General features: G+C 41.1%; 1 long non-coding RNA gene across 1 annotated transcript in view; it reads left to right on the top strand.

The window, feature by feature from the left end:
- The first annotated feature begins 281 nt into the window (after nucleotides 1–281).
- Nucleotides 282–16,871, top strand: part of LOC107973698 (uncharacterized) — a 102,924-nt gene continuing 86,334 nt past the window's right edge. Inside the window, exon 1 of the long non-coding RNA XR_001716091.4 lies at nucleotides 282–362. This is a non-coding gene — a long non-coding RNA (uncharacterized LOC107973698). The remainder of the gene's footprint in view (nucleotides 363–16,871) is intronic.

The following is a 16,871-nucleotide window of genomic DNA, read 5'->3' as shown; positions in this document are numbered from 1 at the left end:
CACATGCTATTGATATGGGAGCGGGGGAAGGGGAGTGCTTGGAGGAGAAGGGCGGGTCCCTAGCTAGCGCTCCACCCCCGGGCCTGTGCCCACGGACCTAGGTGAGGACTCAAATGTTGCATTTTCCAAGACCACCGTGGCCCGCCACGCCCCCATCCTGTGCCTATAAAAACCCAGGGACCCTAGCAGGCAGAAACACAGGCCGCTGGATGTCAAGAGGAACACACCAGCGGAAGAACACACAAGCGTCTGGATGTTCAGTGGCACACACCGCGGAAGGACACACAGGCAGACACAAGCAGACGCCACCAGGCCATCGACCGGTGGTACAAGAGCCCAGCTGCTGAGCGGCCTGACTCCAGGTAAAACCACCTTCCCACTCTATCCGTCTTCTGGCTTGGCCCATCTATCTGCTGAGCGTTGCTTCCACTCAAAACCTTGCACTCATTCTCCAAGCCCACGTGTGTTCCGATTTTTCTGGTACAGTAAGAAAGGAACCCAGGATACAGCAAAGCCCTCTGTCCTTGCAGTAAGTCAGAGGGTCTAATTGAGCTGGTTAACACAAGCCACCGATGGATGGGTAAACTGAAAAAGCACACTGTAACACACGCCCACTGGAGCGTCAGCTGTAAACACTCACCCCTAGATGCTGCTGTGGGGTTGGAGCCCCACAGCCTGCCCCTCCGCATGGGCCCCCTAGAGGTCTGAGCAACAGGGGCACCGAAGCACACCACTTCCCCATCGCAGCCCTGCAAAGGGAACAAGTGAACTTTGCCCGTTTCACTATCTTTATGGGACAAAGGTGCTTTTCAGAAAAGAATTAACTTGAAAAGCAAAAGCAGTGTTTTGTGGCTGACAAATGTTGTAGATTTTATTGATCCCTATGAATTTATTTATTTAGTCTTTAAATTTTTAGTAAAAGCCAATGATATCTTAGGTAGACTTGTGGGAACATTATATTTTTAAATTTATTTTTTATTATAATTTTTTATTTTAAACTGTTATTGAGATAATTCACAAACAGTGGTACAAAATTACACAGTTTCTGAATATACTTTATCCAATTTCCCTCAGTGGTAACATCTTACAAAATCATATTAATACAGGGCAACCAGGATATTGGTGTTGGTATAACCCACTGGTTTTACTCAGATTCCCCCAGTGTCACCTGTATTCATTCTTTTGTGTGTGTCATCGTGTTTTTTGTTAGCATCCTATTGTTTTTGTTTTGTTTTTTGCTTTTGATCTTTTCCTACTTTTCTCCCTTCTTTATTAAAATTAGAGAAGAGTATATAAACTAACTTAGCAGAACACATGAGTACCCACTACACAGATCTAATAACAAGGTGAAATTCCTAAGTATATCTCTTAGGTATCCATTCTTCCTCCTTTCCCCTCAGAAGTATGTAGCATTTCATATTCAACATTTTTAATACTTCACTACATATACAGTTAGAAATAAGAAATATTTGTTAAGATTTTACTGGTATCAAATTCTAAATAAATGGTATCATAAAGTATATTCACTTTGCACTTTCCTTTTCACTCAACTTTATGTTTGATATTTATCAATTTCAATATCTATAACTTTAAATCATACTTTGTAGCTGCTCTCTAATATTCTGTAGGTAAGCATAACTTACTGTATTTGCTTTGGGTTGAACATTGAGGTTATTTCCATGATTACAACTGAGTCTTCAATGGATATTCTTAATGTGAGAGAGTTGCCTTGGGATGTATAACTAGATGTGTACTTGTCAGATAATAAGATAGGTACATCTACAACTTCCCTAAATATTGGCAAATAGTTCTCTATATGGTGTGCATTTACACTTGATAGAAATGTGCTAGAGTTACTATTTGTCCTCATTATTTGCATTGTCTGATTTTTAAATCCTTTGCCAACCTGGTGGGCTCAGTACTTATGTATTAGAAAATGACAATTCCCATATTTATAAAATGAAGAGAATAATAATACCCACCTCACAAGTTGTGGTTAGATTTAAATGTGATAATCCATATGAAAGCACTTAGCATGCTATCTGGCACTCAGTAGAAATTCAAATGTTTCACCACAAAATGTGAAAAGTGCAGTGTCCTGATTTTAAATGGGATTGATCAAGATGTCTTTTTTTGTTGTTGTTTTTTGTTTTTTATTTTTTATTTTTATTTTTATTTTTTATTTTTTATTATACTTTAAGTTTTAGGGTACATGTGCACATTGTGCAGGTTAGTTACATATGTATACATGTGCCATGCTGGTGCGCTGCACCCACTAACTCGTCATCTAGCATTAGGTATATCTCCCGATGCTATCCCTCCCCCCTCCCCCCACCCCACAACAGTCCCCAGAGTGTGATATTCCCCTTCCTGTGTCCATGTGATCTCATTGTTCAACTCCCACCTATGAGTGAGAATATGCAGTGTTTGGTTTTTTGTTCTTGCGATAGTTTACTGAGAATGATGATTTCCAATTTCATCCATGTCCCTAAAAAGGACATGAACTCATCATTTTTTATGGCTGCATAGTATTCCATGGTGTATATGTGCCACATTTTCTTAATCCAGTCTATCATTGTTGGACATTTGGGTTGGTTCCAAGTCTTTGCTATTGTGAATAATGCCGCAATAAACATACGTGTGCATGTGTCTTTATAGCAGCATGATTTATAGTCCTTTGGGTATATACCCAGTAATGGGATGGCTGGGTCAAATGGTATTTCCAGTTCTAGATCCCTGAGGAATCGCCACACTGACTTCCACAATGGTTGAACTAGTTTACAGTCCCACCAACAGTGTAAAAGTGTTCCTATTTCTCCACATCCTCTCCAGCACCTGTCATTTCCTGACTTTTTAATGATTGCCATTCTAACTGGTGTGAGATGGTATCTCATTGTGGTTTTGATTTGCATTTCTCTGATGGCCAGTGATGATGAGCATTTTTTCATGTGTTTTTTGGCTGCATAAATGTCTTCTTTTGAGAAGTGTCTGTTCATGTCCTTCGCCCACTTTTTGATGGGGTTGTTTGTTTTTTTCTTGTAAATTTGTTTGAGTTCATTGTAGAGTCTGGATATTAGCCCTTTGTCAGATGAGTAGGTTCCAAAAATTTTCTCCCATTTTGTAGGTTGCCTGTTCACTCAGATGGTAGTTTCTTTTGCTGTGCAGAAGCTCTTTAGTTTAATTAGATCCCATTTGTCAATTTTGTCTTTTGTTGCCATTGCTTTTGGTGTTTTAGACATGAAGTCCTTGCCCATGCCTATGTCCTGAATGGTAATGCCTAGGTTTTCTTCTAGGGTTTTTATGGTTTTAGGTCTAACGTTTAAATCTTTAATCCATCTTGAATTGATTTTTGTATAAGGTGTAAGGAAGGGATCCAGTTTCAGCTTTCTACATATGGCTAGCCAGTTTTCCCAGCACCATTTATTAAATAGGGAATCCTTTCCCCATTGCTTGTTTTTCTCAGGTTTGTCAAAGATCAGATAGTTGTAGATATGCGGCGTTATTTCTGAGGGCTCTGTTCTGTTCCATTGATCTATATCTCTGTTTTGGTACCAGTACCATGCTGTTTTGGTTACTGTAGCCTTGTAGTATAGTTTGAAGTCAGGTAGTGTGATGCCTCCAGCTTTGTTCTTTTGGCTTAGGATTGACTTGGCAATGCGGGCTCTTTTTTGGTTCCATATGAACTTTAAAGTAGTTTTTTCCAATTCTGTGAAGAAAGTCATTGGTAGCTTGATGGGGATGGCATTGAATCTGTAAATTACCTTGGGCAGTATGGCCATTTTCACAATATTGATTCTTCCTACCCATGAGCATGGAATGTTCTTCCATTTGTTTGTATCCTCTTTTATTTCCTTGAGCAGTGGTTTGTAGTTCTCCTTGAAGAGGTCCTTCACATCCCTTGTAAGTTGGATTCCTAGGTATTTTATTCTCTTTGAAGCAATTGTGAATGGGAGTTCACTCATGATTTGGCTCTCTGTTTCTCTGTTGTTGGTGTATAAGAATGCTTGTGATTTTTGTACATTGATTTTGTATCCTGAGACTTTGCTGAAGTTCCTTATCAGCTTAAGGAGATTTTGGGCTGAGACAGTGGGGTTTTCTAGATAAACAATCATGTCGTCTGCAAACAGGGACAATTTGACTTCCTCTTTTCCTAATTGAATACCCTTTATTTCCTTCTCCTGCCTAATTGCCCTGGCCAGAACTTCCAACACTATGTTGAATAGGAGTGGTGAGAGAGGGCATCCCTGTCTTGTGCCAGTTTTCAAAGGGAATGCTTCCAGTTTTTGCCCATTCAGTATGATATTGGCTGTGGGTTTGTCATAGATAGCTCTTATTATTTTGAAATACGTCCCATCAATACCTAATTTATTGAAAGTTTTTAGCATGAAGGGTTGTTGAATTTTGTCAAAGGCTTTTTCTGCATCTATTGAGATAATCATGTGGTTTTTGTCTTTGGCTCTGTTTATATGCTGGATTACATTTATTGATTTGCATATATTGAACCAGCCTTGCATCCCAGGGATGAAGCCCACTTGATCGTGGTGGATAAGCTTTTTGATGTGCTGCTGGATTCGTTTTGCCAGTATTTTATTGGGGATTTTTGCATCAATGTTTATCAAGGATATTGGTCTAAAATTCTCTTTTTTTGTTGTGTCTCTGCCTGGCTTTGGTATCAGAATGATGCTGGCCGCATAAAATGAGTTAGGGAGGATTCCCTCTTTTTCTATTGATTGGAATAGTTTCAGAAGGAATGGTACCAGTTCCTCCTTATACCTCTGGTAGAATTCGGCTGTGAATCCATCTGGTCCTGGACTCTTTTTGGTTGGTAAGCTATTGATTATTGCCACAATTTCAGCTCCTGTTATTGGTCTATTCAGAGATTCAACTTCTTCCTGGTTCAGTCTTGGGAGAGTGTATGTGTCCAGGAATTTATCCATTTCTTCTAGATTTTCTAGTTTATTTGCGTAGAGGTGTTTGTAGTATTCTCTGATGGTAGTTTGTATTTCTGTGGGATCGGTGGTGATATCCCCTTTATCATTTTTTATTGCGTCTATTTGATTCTTCTCTCTTTTTTTCTTTATTAGTCTTGCTAGTGGTCTATCAATTTTGTTGATCCTTTCAAAAAACCAGCTCCTGGATTCATTATTTTTTTGAAGAGTTTTTTGTGTCTCTATTTCCTTCAGTTCTGCTCTGATTTTAGTTATTTCTTGCCTTCTGCTAGCTTTTGAATGTGTTTGCTCTTGCTTTTCTAGTTCTTTTAATTGTGATGTTAGGGTGTCAATTTTGGATCTTTCCTGCTTTCTCTTGTGGGCATTTAGTGCTATAAATTTCCCTCTACACACTGCTTTGAATGCATCCCAGAGATTCTGGTATGTTGTGTCTTTGTTCTCGTTGGTTTCAAAGAACATCTTTATTTCTGCCTTCATTTCATTATGTACCCAGTAGTCATTCAGGAGCAGGTTGTTCAGTTTCCATGTTGTTGAGCGGTTTTGAGTGAGATTCTTAATCCTGAGTTCTAGTTTGATTGCACTGTGGTCTGAGAGATAGTTTGTTATAATTTCTATTCTTTTACATTTGCTGAGGAGAGCTTTACTTCCCAGTATGTGGTCAATTTTGGAATAGGTGTGGTGTGGTGCTGAAAAAAATGTGTATTCTGTTGATTTGGGGTGGAGAGTTCTGTAGATGTCTATTAGGTCCGCTTGGTGCAGAGCTGAGTTCAATTCCTGGGTATCCTTGTTGACTTTCTGTCTCGTTGATCTGTCTAATATTGACAGTGGGGTGTTAAAGTCTCCCATTATTAATGTGTGGGAGTCTAAGTCTCTTTGTAGGTCACTCAGGACTTGCTTTATGAATCTTGGTGCTCCTGTATTGGGTGCATATATATTTAGGATAGTTAGCTCTTCTTGTTGAATTGATCTCTTTACCATTATGTAATGGCCTTCTTTGTCTCTTTTGATCTTTGTTGGTTTAAAGTCTGTTTTATCAGAGACTAGGATTGCAACCCCTGCCTTTTTTTGTTTTCCATTGGCTTGGTAGATCTTCCTCCATCCTTTTATTTAGAGCCTATGTGTGTCTCTGCATGTGAGATGGGTTTCCTGAATACAGCACACTGATGGGTCTTGACTCTTTATCCAATTTGCCAGTCTGTGTCTTTTAATTGGAGCATTTAGTCCATTTACATTTAAAGTTAATATTGTTATGTGTGAATTTGATCCTGTCATTATGATGTTAGCTGGTTATTTTGCTCGTTAGTTGATGCAGTTTCTTCCTAGTCTCAATGGTCTTTACATTTTGGCATGATTTTGCAGTGGCTGGTACCGGTTGTTCCTTTCCATGTTTAGTGCTTCCTTCAGGAGCTCTTGTAAGGCAGGCCTGGTGGTGACCAAGTCTCTCAGCATTTGCTTGTCTGTAAAGGATTTTATTCCTCCTTCACTTATGAAGCTTAGTTTGGCTGGATATGAAATTCTGGGTTGAAAATTCTTTTCTTTAAGAATGTTGAATATTGGCCCCCACTCTCTTCTGGCTTGTAGGGTTTCTGCTGAGAGATCCGCTGTTAGTCTGATGGGCTTCTCTTTGAGGGTAACCTGACCTTTCTCTCTGGCTGCCCTTAACATTTTTTCCTTCATTTCAACTTTGGTGAATCTGACAATTATGTGTCTTGGAGTTGCTCTTCTCGAGGATTATCTTTGTGGTGTTCTCTGTATTTCCTGAATCTGAATGTTGGCCTGCCTTGCTAGATTGGGGAAGTTCTCCTGGATAATATCCTGCAGAGTGTTTTCCAACTTGGTTCCATTCTCCCCATCACTTTCAGGTACACCAATCAGACGTAGATTTGGTCTTTTCACATAGTCCCATATTTCTTGGAGGCTTTGCTCATTTCTTTTTATTCTTTTTTCTCTAGACTTCCCTTCTCGCTTCATTTCATTCATTTCATCTTCCATCGCTGATAGGCTTTCTTCCAGTTGATTGCATCGGCTCCTGAGGCTTCTGCATTCTTCACGTAGTTCTCGAGCCTTGGTTTTCAACTCCATCAGCTCCTTTAAGCACTTCTCTGTATTGGTTATTCTAGTTATACATTCTTCTAAATTTTTTTCAAAGTTTTCAACTTCTTTGCCTTTGGTTTGAATGTCCTCCCATAGCTCAGAGTAATTTGATCTTCTGAAGCCTTCTTCTCTCAACTCGTCAAAGTCATCCTCCATCCAGCTTTTTTCCATTGCTGGTGAGGAACTGCGTTCCTTTGGAGGAGGAGAGGCGCTCTGCTTTTTAGAGTTTCCAGTTTTTCTGTTCTGTTTTTTCCCCATCTTTGTGGTTTTATCTACTTTTGGTCTTTGATGATGGTGATGTACAGATGGGTTTTTGGTGTGGATGTCCTTTCTGTTTGTTAGTTTTCCTTCTAACAGAGAGGACCCTCAGCTGCAGGTCTGTTGGAGTACCCTGCCGTGTGAGGTGTCAGTGTGCCTCTGCTGGGGGGTGCCTCCCAGTTAGGCTGCTCAGGGGTCAGGGGTCAGGGACCCACTTGAGGAGGCAGTCTGCCCGTTCTCAGATCTCCAGCTGCGTGCTGGGAGAACCACTGCTCTCTTCAAAGCTGTCAGACAGGGATATTTAAGTCTGCAGAGGTTACTGCTGTCTTTTTGTTTGTCTGTGCCCTGCCCGCAGAGGTGGAGCCTACAGAGGCAGGCAGGCCTCCTTGAGCTGTGGTGGGCTCCACCCAGTTCGAGTTTCTGGGCTACTTTGTTTACCTAATCAAGCCTGGGCAATGGCGGGCGCCCCTCCCCCAGCCTCGCTGCCGCCCTGCAGCTTGATCTCAGACTGCTGTGCTAGCAATCAGCGAGACTTCGTGGGCGTAGGACCCTCCGAGCCAGGTGCGGGATATAATCTCGTGGTGCGCCGTTTTTTAAGCCCGTCGGAAAAGCGCAGTATTCGGGTGGGAGTGACCCGATTTTCCAGGTGCCGTCTGTCACCCCTTTCTTTGACTCAGAAAGGGAACTCCCTGACCCCCTGCGCTTCCCAAGTGAGGCAATGCCTCGCCCTGCTTCGGCTCGCGCACGGTGCGCGCACCCACTGACCTGCGCCCACTGTCTGGCACTCCCTAGTGAGATGAACCCGGTACCTCAGATGGAAATGCAGAAATCACCCATCTTCTGCATTGCTCACGCTGGGAGCTGTAGACCGGAGCTGTTCCCACTCGGCCGTCTTGGCTCCTCCAAGATGTCTTCTTAGGTGAAATCATTGATGGTGCTTGATTACAGCTCCTGTCATTTGGGGTAGATGGTTTAGCATGACTCATGGTTTAGCAGGCTCATGAAATATGACACTGACTGTGTTCTCTGATCCTAAGAAAACAGTACTCCTCCTAGCCCCAGTAAATCCTATGACTGAGTCCTGTGACCTAGTCCTACCTTGGAAGGCATAAGACATTCAGGATAATGAAAGTGCAAAGATCCTGGGAGCAACTGGAAGGGAGGTGGTGCTCTAATAGGATACAGTAGGCAGACGGTTGGAAAGACCAGTTAAGATGTTATCATGAGATTCCAGAATTTCCCTATTTCCTACCAACAGGCCTAGGACTCAATTTCTGAGGGTACATTAGATTTTACGTAAAGCCACGTATATGGCTGTACAGAATTGGCTTTATCATCCTTAGCAGAGTGGATGTCCATTGAAGAGAGAAACTAACTTTAGCAGAATGCTGTCTGACTACGAACGTGAGATTGGTGAACAGGGTGTGACTATTTAATTGTGGCTCAAACTATCCAAATGATTAGGAGTCTAGTGTATGTTTTGCTAAAAAAATTAGATGACTTTCTCAGCAAAGGTTTACCTGGAAGTAATGAGCAAAAATATATGCAGGTGGGTCTGATACCATTGCTATTAAGAGAACGTCTTAGAATCAGAAGGGCTTGCCATCTACAACTATGTGATCTTGGAAAAGTTATGTAATCTCCTTTTTCAGTTTTTTCACCCTTAAAAGTATAACATGAGTTCATTATGAGGACTAAGTAAAACATCTCATCAAAGCAAAAAAGTATACACGAGAAATTTTGACATATCTGCTAAAAAATTATCTCTGAAAGAGAATGTTTACACTGTACCAGAATTTGGATGAAAAAGTGGTAAATCTATGTTGACTTGAAAATGACAAAAACCAGGAGAGAAACTAACTTAAACCATAAAAGAGTTCAGACAAATTTGATTACGTTTGAGAGGCAAGGGATGGCAGAATCGATGAAGTGCAATTTTATGAATTCAGAATTGAAAGACCTCAGAAAAGAATGAGATAGAGGCAGTGTCCTGCCAACTCTCTGCATATCCCCAGGTACACACATCAAGAGGTGATCAGTTGTGTTTCTGGAAGGAAACCAAAAGCACACACCTCTGGGATTCTAAATACACTTTACAGAAGGAGATATTTGTGGAGGTGTGAGTACAGTTGAAGGGATCCACAAGAGGGAACATAAACTGAGGGAGTACTGAAAGATGGCAACCATTACCATTACTAAGTTGGAAACGGCAAAGGAGGGACTAGTGTTTTAAGAGCTTGGGGAGAGCTAGAGCATCGGCCAGGAAAGTCCGACAGAAGCTGTAGCTGAGTAACTATTCCTCCAAATTTCATGTGTATGAAAATCACTTTGGGGTATTGTTAAATGGAAGATTATGATTCTGTGCTTTGTGGCGGTGACGTGCTGGCAGCACTCTGAGACGTGCTGGCAGTCCTCAGAGCCCTCGCTTGCTCTCGGCACCTCCTCTGCCTGGGCTCCCATTTTGGCGGCATTTGAGGAACCCTTCAGCCCACCACTGCAGTGTGGGAGCCCCTTTCTGGGCTGGCCAAGGCTGGAGCCCACTCCCTCAGCTTGCAGGGAGGTGTGGAGGGAGAGGTGTGAGCGGGAACCGGGGCTGTGTGCGGCGCTTGCGGGCCAGCTGGATTTCCGGGTGGGAGTGGGCTTGGCAAGCCCTGCACTCGGAGCAGCCGGCCAGCCCTGCTGGCCCTGGGCAATGAGGGACTTAGCACCCAGGCCAGTGGCTACGGAGTGTGTACTGGGTCCCCCAGCAGTGCCAGCCCACCGGCGCTGTGCTCGATTTCTCACCGAGCCTTAGCTGCCTTCCCATGGGGCAGGGCTCGGGACCTGCAGCCCGCCATGCCTGAGCTTCCCACCCACTCTATGGGCTCCTGTGCGGCTTGAGCCTCCCCGACGAGCACCACCCACTGCTCCACGGTGCCCAGTCCCATCGACCACCCAAGGGCTGAGGAGTGCGAGCACATGGCGAGGGACTGGCAGGCAGCTCCACCTGCAGCCCCGGTGCGGGATCCACTAGGTGAAGCCAGCTGGCCTCCTGAGTCTGGTGGGGACGTGGAGAGTCTTTATGTCTAGCTCAGGGATTGTAAATACACCAATCAGCACCCTGTGTCTAGCTCAGGGTTTGTGAGTGCACCAATCGACACTCTATCTAGCTGCTCTGGTGGGGCCTTGGAGAACCTTTATGTCTAGCTCAGGGATTGTAAATACACCAATCTGCACTCTGTATCTAGTTCAAAGTTTGTAAACACACCAATCAGCACCCTGTGTTTAGCTCAAGGTTTGTGAGTGCACCAATCGACACTCTGTATCTAGCTGCTCTGGTGGGGCCTTGGAGAACCTGTGTGTGGAAACTCTGTATCTAACTAATCTGATGGGGACGTGGAGAACCTTTGTGTCTAGCTCAGGGATTGTAAACGCACCAATCAGCGCCCTGTCAAAACAGGCCACTGGCTCTACCAATCAGCAGGATGTGGGTGGGGCCAGATAAGAGAATAAAAGCAGGCTGCCTTAGCCAGCATTGGCAACCCAATCGGGTCCCCTTCAACACTGTGGAAGCTTTGTTCTTTCACTCTTTGCAATAAATCTTGCTACTGCTCACTCTTTGGGTCCATGCTGCTTTTATGAGCTGTAACACTCACCGCGAAGATCTGCAGCTTCACCCCTGAAGCCAGCGAGACCACGAGCCCACCAGGAGGAAGAAACTCCAGACATGCTGCCTTAAGAGCTGTAACACTCACCGCGAACGTCTGCAGCTTCATTCCTGAGCCAGCAATACCACGAACCCACCAGAAGGAAGAAACTCCGAACACATCCGAACATCAGAAGGAACAAACTCCAGACGCGCCACCTTAAGAGCTGTAACACTCACCGCGAGGGTCTGCGGCTTCATTCTTAAAGTCAGTGAGACCAAGAACCCACCAATTCCGGACACAGCGGGACCTACATTCTGCAGTTCTAACAAGCCCTCAGGTAATTCCAAAGCTATCTCTCTTTGGACCACCCTGTTAGAAGAAAGGTCATAAAGACACTCAATCACAACCAGGTCCAGGACATCCAAGCAGAGATGCTTCTAGGAAAGAAATACCCTATAGTTTCCTTGTAAATTGGATTCAGAATAGGTGAGATTCAAAGTCCCTTTCCTTTATATACTACTGTATCTTAAGACTTATTAAATCAAAACTAAACTTATATTTAGGGAAATAAACAGAACATAAACAAAAACATGATTTCAATCACGGTCTTAAGAAACATTGCTGATACACAAGTCTCCCGTCTTCAAGTCTCGGTACAATTAGGCTTAGAGTACTTTGGGAGGCCGAAGCGGGCAGATCACCAGTTCAGGAGATCGAGACCATCCTGGCTAACACGGTGAAACCCCGTCTCTACTAAAAATACAAAAAATTAGCCAGGCGTGGTGGCGGGCGCCTGTAGTCCCAGCTACTCGAGAGGCTGAGGCAGGAGAATGGCGTGAACCCGGGAGGCGGAGCTTGCAGTGAGCCGAGATTGCGCCACTGCACTCCAGCCTGGGCAACAGAGTGAGACTCTGTCTCAAAAAAAAAAAAAAAAAAAAAGAAAAAAGAAAAGAATGGAAAATGTGCTCACCAAAATACTGTAATACCTATTTCTGGATAATAGAACACGTGATTTTTATTTTCTTCTTGTTTATATCTTTTTTTATTGTTTTTATAATCAATGTATAACAAAAACAATAAAAATGCAAAAATGGACAAATACAAAGTATTTGATCATATTTAAATTCCAATGTAGCATTCTGTATATAGTTCTGTAAATCAATAGATATCTCTAATATTTCAAGGAAATATTTAAAAACATAAATCATTATACCACCCACATGAGAAAAGCCTTCAAAGTGTCACAGTAAAATAAACTTTTGTATCATAAATAAATCATCAAGTTTGAGATTGAAAGCTTCTATATTGCTTCCTAGAGCTGTTGATAAAACAATGCACAAAAAATGAGTACTTTGGAGAAAATGAGCTGCTGGAGAAACAAACATAATGTGTCACTAATTACAGGTGATTCTTTACCTTGTCAGGCAGACGTGGCTATTATATTCATAGGAGGGAGGAGAAAAAATATCATCAACTGTTAAAACAGGCACAAAGAAATAGCCCTTGTCTCCCCAGCTGTGGAATTGTCCTGACATTCCTCATTTGGCTCTCTACTCTTTCCATTCTTTCACTCAAATAAGTCAGCACTTTTTATTGCTTACAGCTGATTTCCAGAACTCCAGCTTCTGCTTTAGCATCACTTCTAAGTTGCCTTACACTTTCAAGAACTTTGATACAGTTCTCTTGTTATGCCTACTGTTGAAAAGTAAAGCAGGGAGGGGCAAGGGTAATTTTTCATATCCTCAAAGAATGGTGCAAATATGCCTATTGATTTCTCAGATTTTATATGGGGAAATAAGCATGAGGTGAAATCTGAATAAATTAGCAAAGATCAGAATGGCATCAGCCTTCTCAATGGAAATATCATCTTCCAAGTCGAGAAGGAAAAAAGATTTTAAACATAGGATCTTATATACAGTCAAACTAGCATTAAATGACAGGGCAAGAAAGAGACATTTCCAGAAATGCAATGGTTTAGAAAACTTCCCTATGCATGCTGTACCAGAAATAAATTCTAAAGGTGATATTCCAGCAATTTTTTTAATTCAAAAAAGAAGATATAGGGAAAAAGAGAAAAATTAAGAAAAAACAAAAGAGTAAATACACAGCTATGACTAATTTTTTTTGATGCACAATGATAAAGTAATAATTTTTTAAAAGTAAAATGCTTTTGAATTAAATATAAGTGATAGTAAATGGGGGAAGACAAATGAAAATATCCTAATGAGATTCTTAAATTTGGGGAGGAAGAGTAATGAAGAAAAGACAGTGAATAATCTAAAGGTTACTCAGTCCTTTGTTACTTCTCTTGAGCACTAGATTGGAAGTTCAATTTATGACAATATGAAGAAGAAAAATTAGGACAAGAAAAAGGCAAAGAAAAATGGCACCATCATATTTCTAGGTGATATGATGATTTTCCTAGATAATCTGAGGTAATTAACAGAAAAACAACTAGAAGAAATAAGGCAGTCCAAGAAGATACCTGATACGAGATAATATAAAAATTGATAGCTTTCTTATACATCAGGAATGTACACATAGAAAATGTTTAAGAAAAACGTGGGTCCATATACAAAGAAATAACAAACCCCAATAGCTAAATACATAAAATTTGCAAATTATGTATCAAAATAACTATAAAATATCTTAAAAATGTAAAAGAAGACTAGAATAAATGAGGAAAATACATTATGTTCCTAGATAAGAAAATCTAGGTAGTTTTGTATGTTAATTCTCACTAACATTACTAATCTAAAAAGTGTAGATAATATTCCAATTGAAATAGTCACAGAATTTTTTGTAGTCTAAAATTTTGACTGAAGTTTCTGTAGAAAATATAAAACAATAATAATGACAAAACTATAAATGTGTTTACTAAACACATATATGGTATATATTATGTGCCTGGTCTTATTCCAAGTAATTTATGTATGCTAACCCTTTTAATCCTAATAATAGAATTATGAAGTAAGAATTATTTCCCCCTATCTTAGGCATTATAGACACATAGAGGCACATATATGTGAAAACTTTATGACATATTGTAAGAAAAACAAATTCCAATAACGTATCTATTTTTTAAAAATAATGCCTCCCTATTTATATATGCCCAATATTTGAAAACATAAGCTATATTTGCAAGTTAACAAACACATATATGCATATTATCTTATATCCACTACATATGTAATACAAATATAAACACTGAAGACACACATCTGTATACACACTTTTTTTTGAGACGGAGTTTCGCTCTTGTTGCCCAGGCTGGAGTGCAATGGTGCGTGATTTCAGCTCACCTCAACCTCTGCCTACTGGGTTCAAGCGATTCTCCTGCCTCAATCTCCTGAGTAGGTGGGATTACAGGCATGTGCCACCATGCCTGGCTAATTTTGTATTTTTGGTAGAGATGCAGTTTCTCCATGTTGGTCAAGCTGGTCACGAACTCCTGACCTCAGGTGACCTGCCCGCCTCAGCCTCCCAAAGTGCTGGGAATACAGGTGTGAGCCACTGCTCCCCTCCCACACTTCTTTTTTTTTTTTTTTTTTTTTTTTTTTTGAGACGGAGTCTCGCTCTGTCGCCCAGGCTGGAGTGCAGTGGCGCGATCTCGGCTCACTGCAAGCTCCGCCTCCCGGGTTCACGCCATTCTCCTGCCTCAGCCTCCCGAGTAGCTGGGACTACAGGCGCCCGCTACCACGCCTGGCTAATTTTTTGTATTTTTAGTAGAGACGGGGTTTCACCGTGTTAGCCAGGATGGTCTCGATCTCCTGACCTCGTGATCCGCCCGCCTCGGCCTCCCAAAGTGCTGGGATTACAGGCGTGAGCCACCGCGCCCGGCCCACACTTCTTTTTATATAAGGTCGGTGCAAAAGTAATTGCGGGTTTTGCCATTCATTACTTGTGCACCAACCTAATATAGGAATGACAGAGGGAAATTTTGATAGCAAAACTTAAAAATATAAAAATACTATGTCTTTCATTGGACAAAATATTTTGTTTAAATTAAAAATTAGTTTACATCTCCACATTGGGAAGATTGAGAGTCAATGAATGTATATCCCTTAAGAAAGAATTGAAGGTATATATACCTTCCCAGAGTCTTAAACTACAAACATAGGTTTTCAATGAAAACTAAAACCCAAATATGTTTCTATCCTCAGTTTAAATAATCCTAAAATCAAATGTATTTTTCTGTCACTTTTTTGTTTCTATCTTATTGGGATCATAGAAAAACAAATGCTACTTGTTTCAGCTAATACTTGTCCAGGAGATAGTAATGTGAACCAACTAAACAGCTTGCTTTTCAGGATCAACAGTTTGCTCATCAAAACCCATCTCTTAGTGCCTGCAATCCAAAGCCCTTAGGTCCATCCTACACAAGCCCTGTCTTCAAGACCTACCTTAATTCATCCAGACTAGGAACTACAACCATTTAAATACACTTCCTCTGTGTCAAGGTAGTATTCTTTCCTACTGCTCTAGATCTACTATACTTTGTTTGATCAGCAGGTGTTTCTGGTGGTCTTTGGCAAGTTGATCATAGGCACCTAGTCATTGCATCTTCAGGAGGCCCTTGATATGAGTTAATGCCTAGTTGGATTTTATTAGTTATAGAACAGAGCTAACCCATCATTATTGTTTCAATAACAACTGATCTTTTCCCAGATGTAGACATTTCATATGTCTCTACCTCAATTGTCTATTCACTATAATATATTAATAAATAGCATGGTGACACTGCAATTGGTGTTTCTTAAACCAAATTTATCAGTTGACAATGAATTTAGTTTCTCTTATTGAGTTCTATATTTTTTTACATTTTATCCCCAAATCTCTAGGATCTCAGATGTTTGATGATTGGTTTCTAATTTGTGCTATTTCTAATAACTTATTCAGAGGAAGGTAGCATTTCTATTGTTTATTAGTCAAGAAGAAATTGCAGGCTATGACAACATGGTGTCATAAAAATAGGCTTATTTTTCTTTTCTTTTAAAAAGAAAAAGCTTAGCATTCCTACCTATGGGTATTCCAACTTGAAGTAATAATAGGATGAGAGTTGGAGCCAACCATTTTGTTTCTCTGCCTTTCTCCCCTACATCCAGTATATAGGAACTCTAGAAGTTCTAATTACCTCTAAATTAATTGGTTGACTTTCCACAGGGACCTTGTATGTACATGCTCTAGGAATTAGCTTTTTATGCTAGCATGTGAATGTAATATTTTTGTCTTTTTTCCTCTTCTGACTCATTGTGATACTGCCCCACTAATTGTCAATAACTAAAGAGATTTCACCAATCCCTACAATGGTTTCTACTTAGGCCTGAAGAAGCCAAATGAAGGTTGCTATTACCTAAGGCCAGAATTGTGCCAATGGTACACATTTTCTGTAGCCCAAGCCCCGGAGAGATCATTGCAATCACAAGCATGGCTGCAGCAGGCAATGATACTATTGCCATCACCTCTGTCTCAGTCATTTGCCATTGCCAAGCTTGCTTTAGCCTCTGTCACTTCCACCCGTGGTGAGATACTGATTAAGTGTTCTCAGTGTCTATGAAAATTATAGAGAAAAAAGTTTCATTCATTTATTGTACCCTCCCCCTCAAGAACCAGGCCTGAGTTCACAAGAGATGGGCCAGCAGAGATACATGTGACCCACATCATTGTTCTGCTCTGAATCACTCTTCACTGACAAAGCCATTGTTTTTGAGCTAGCCCTATTCTCTTTCCCTTAAGATGTCCTCTCTCTCCACACTCACATCTCAGCTTATCCAAATTCACTTTTAATGAGCGCGTTTGACCTGGGCTTCACATAAATGTAGATATCCTTGAATTCTAAAATTATGTTATAGTCAAGCTGAATCCTCCACTGAAAACAGGGAGAAAAAAAGAAATTATCAAAATGACTTGTGTTCTGTCTTATATTTCAGAAACTTATCTC

The sequence above is a fragment of the Pan troglodytes genome, chromosome 13, assembly GCF_028858775.2.
Source record: "Pan troglodytes isolate AG18354 chromosome 13, NHGRI_mPanTro3-v2.0_pri, whole genome shotgun sequence".
Classification (NCBI taxonomy): Eukaryota; Metazoa; Chordata; class Mammalia; order Primates; family Hominidae; genus Pan; species Pan troglodytes.
This window is presented reverse-complemented; position numbering and strand designations above follow the sequence as displayed.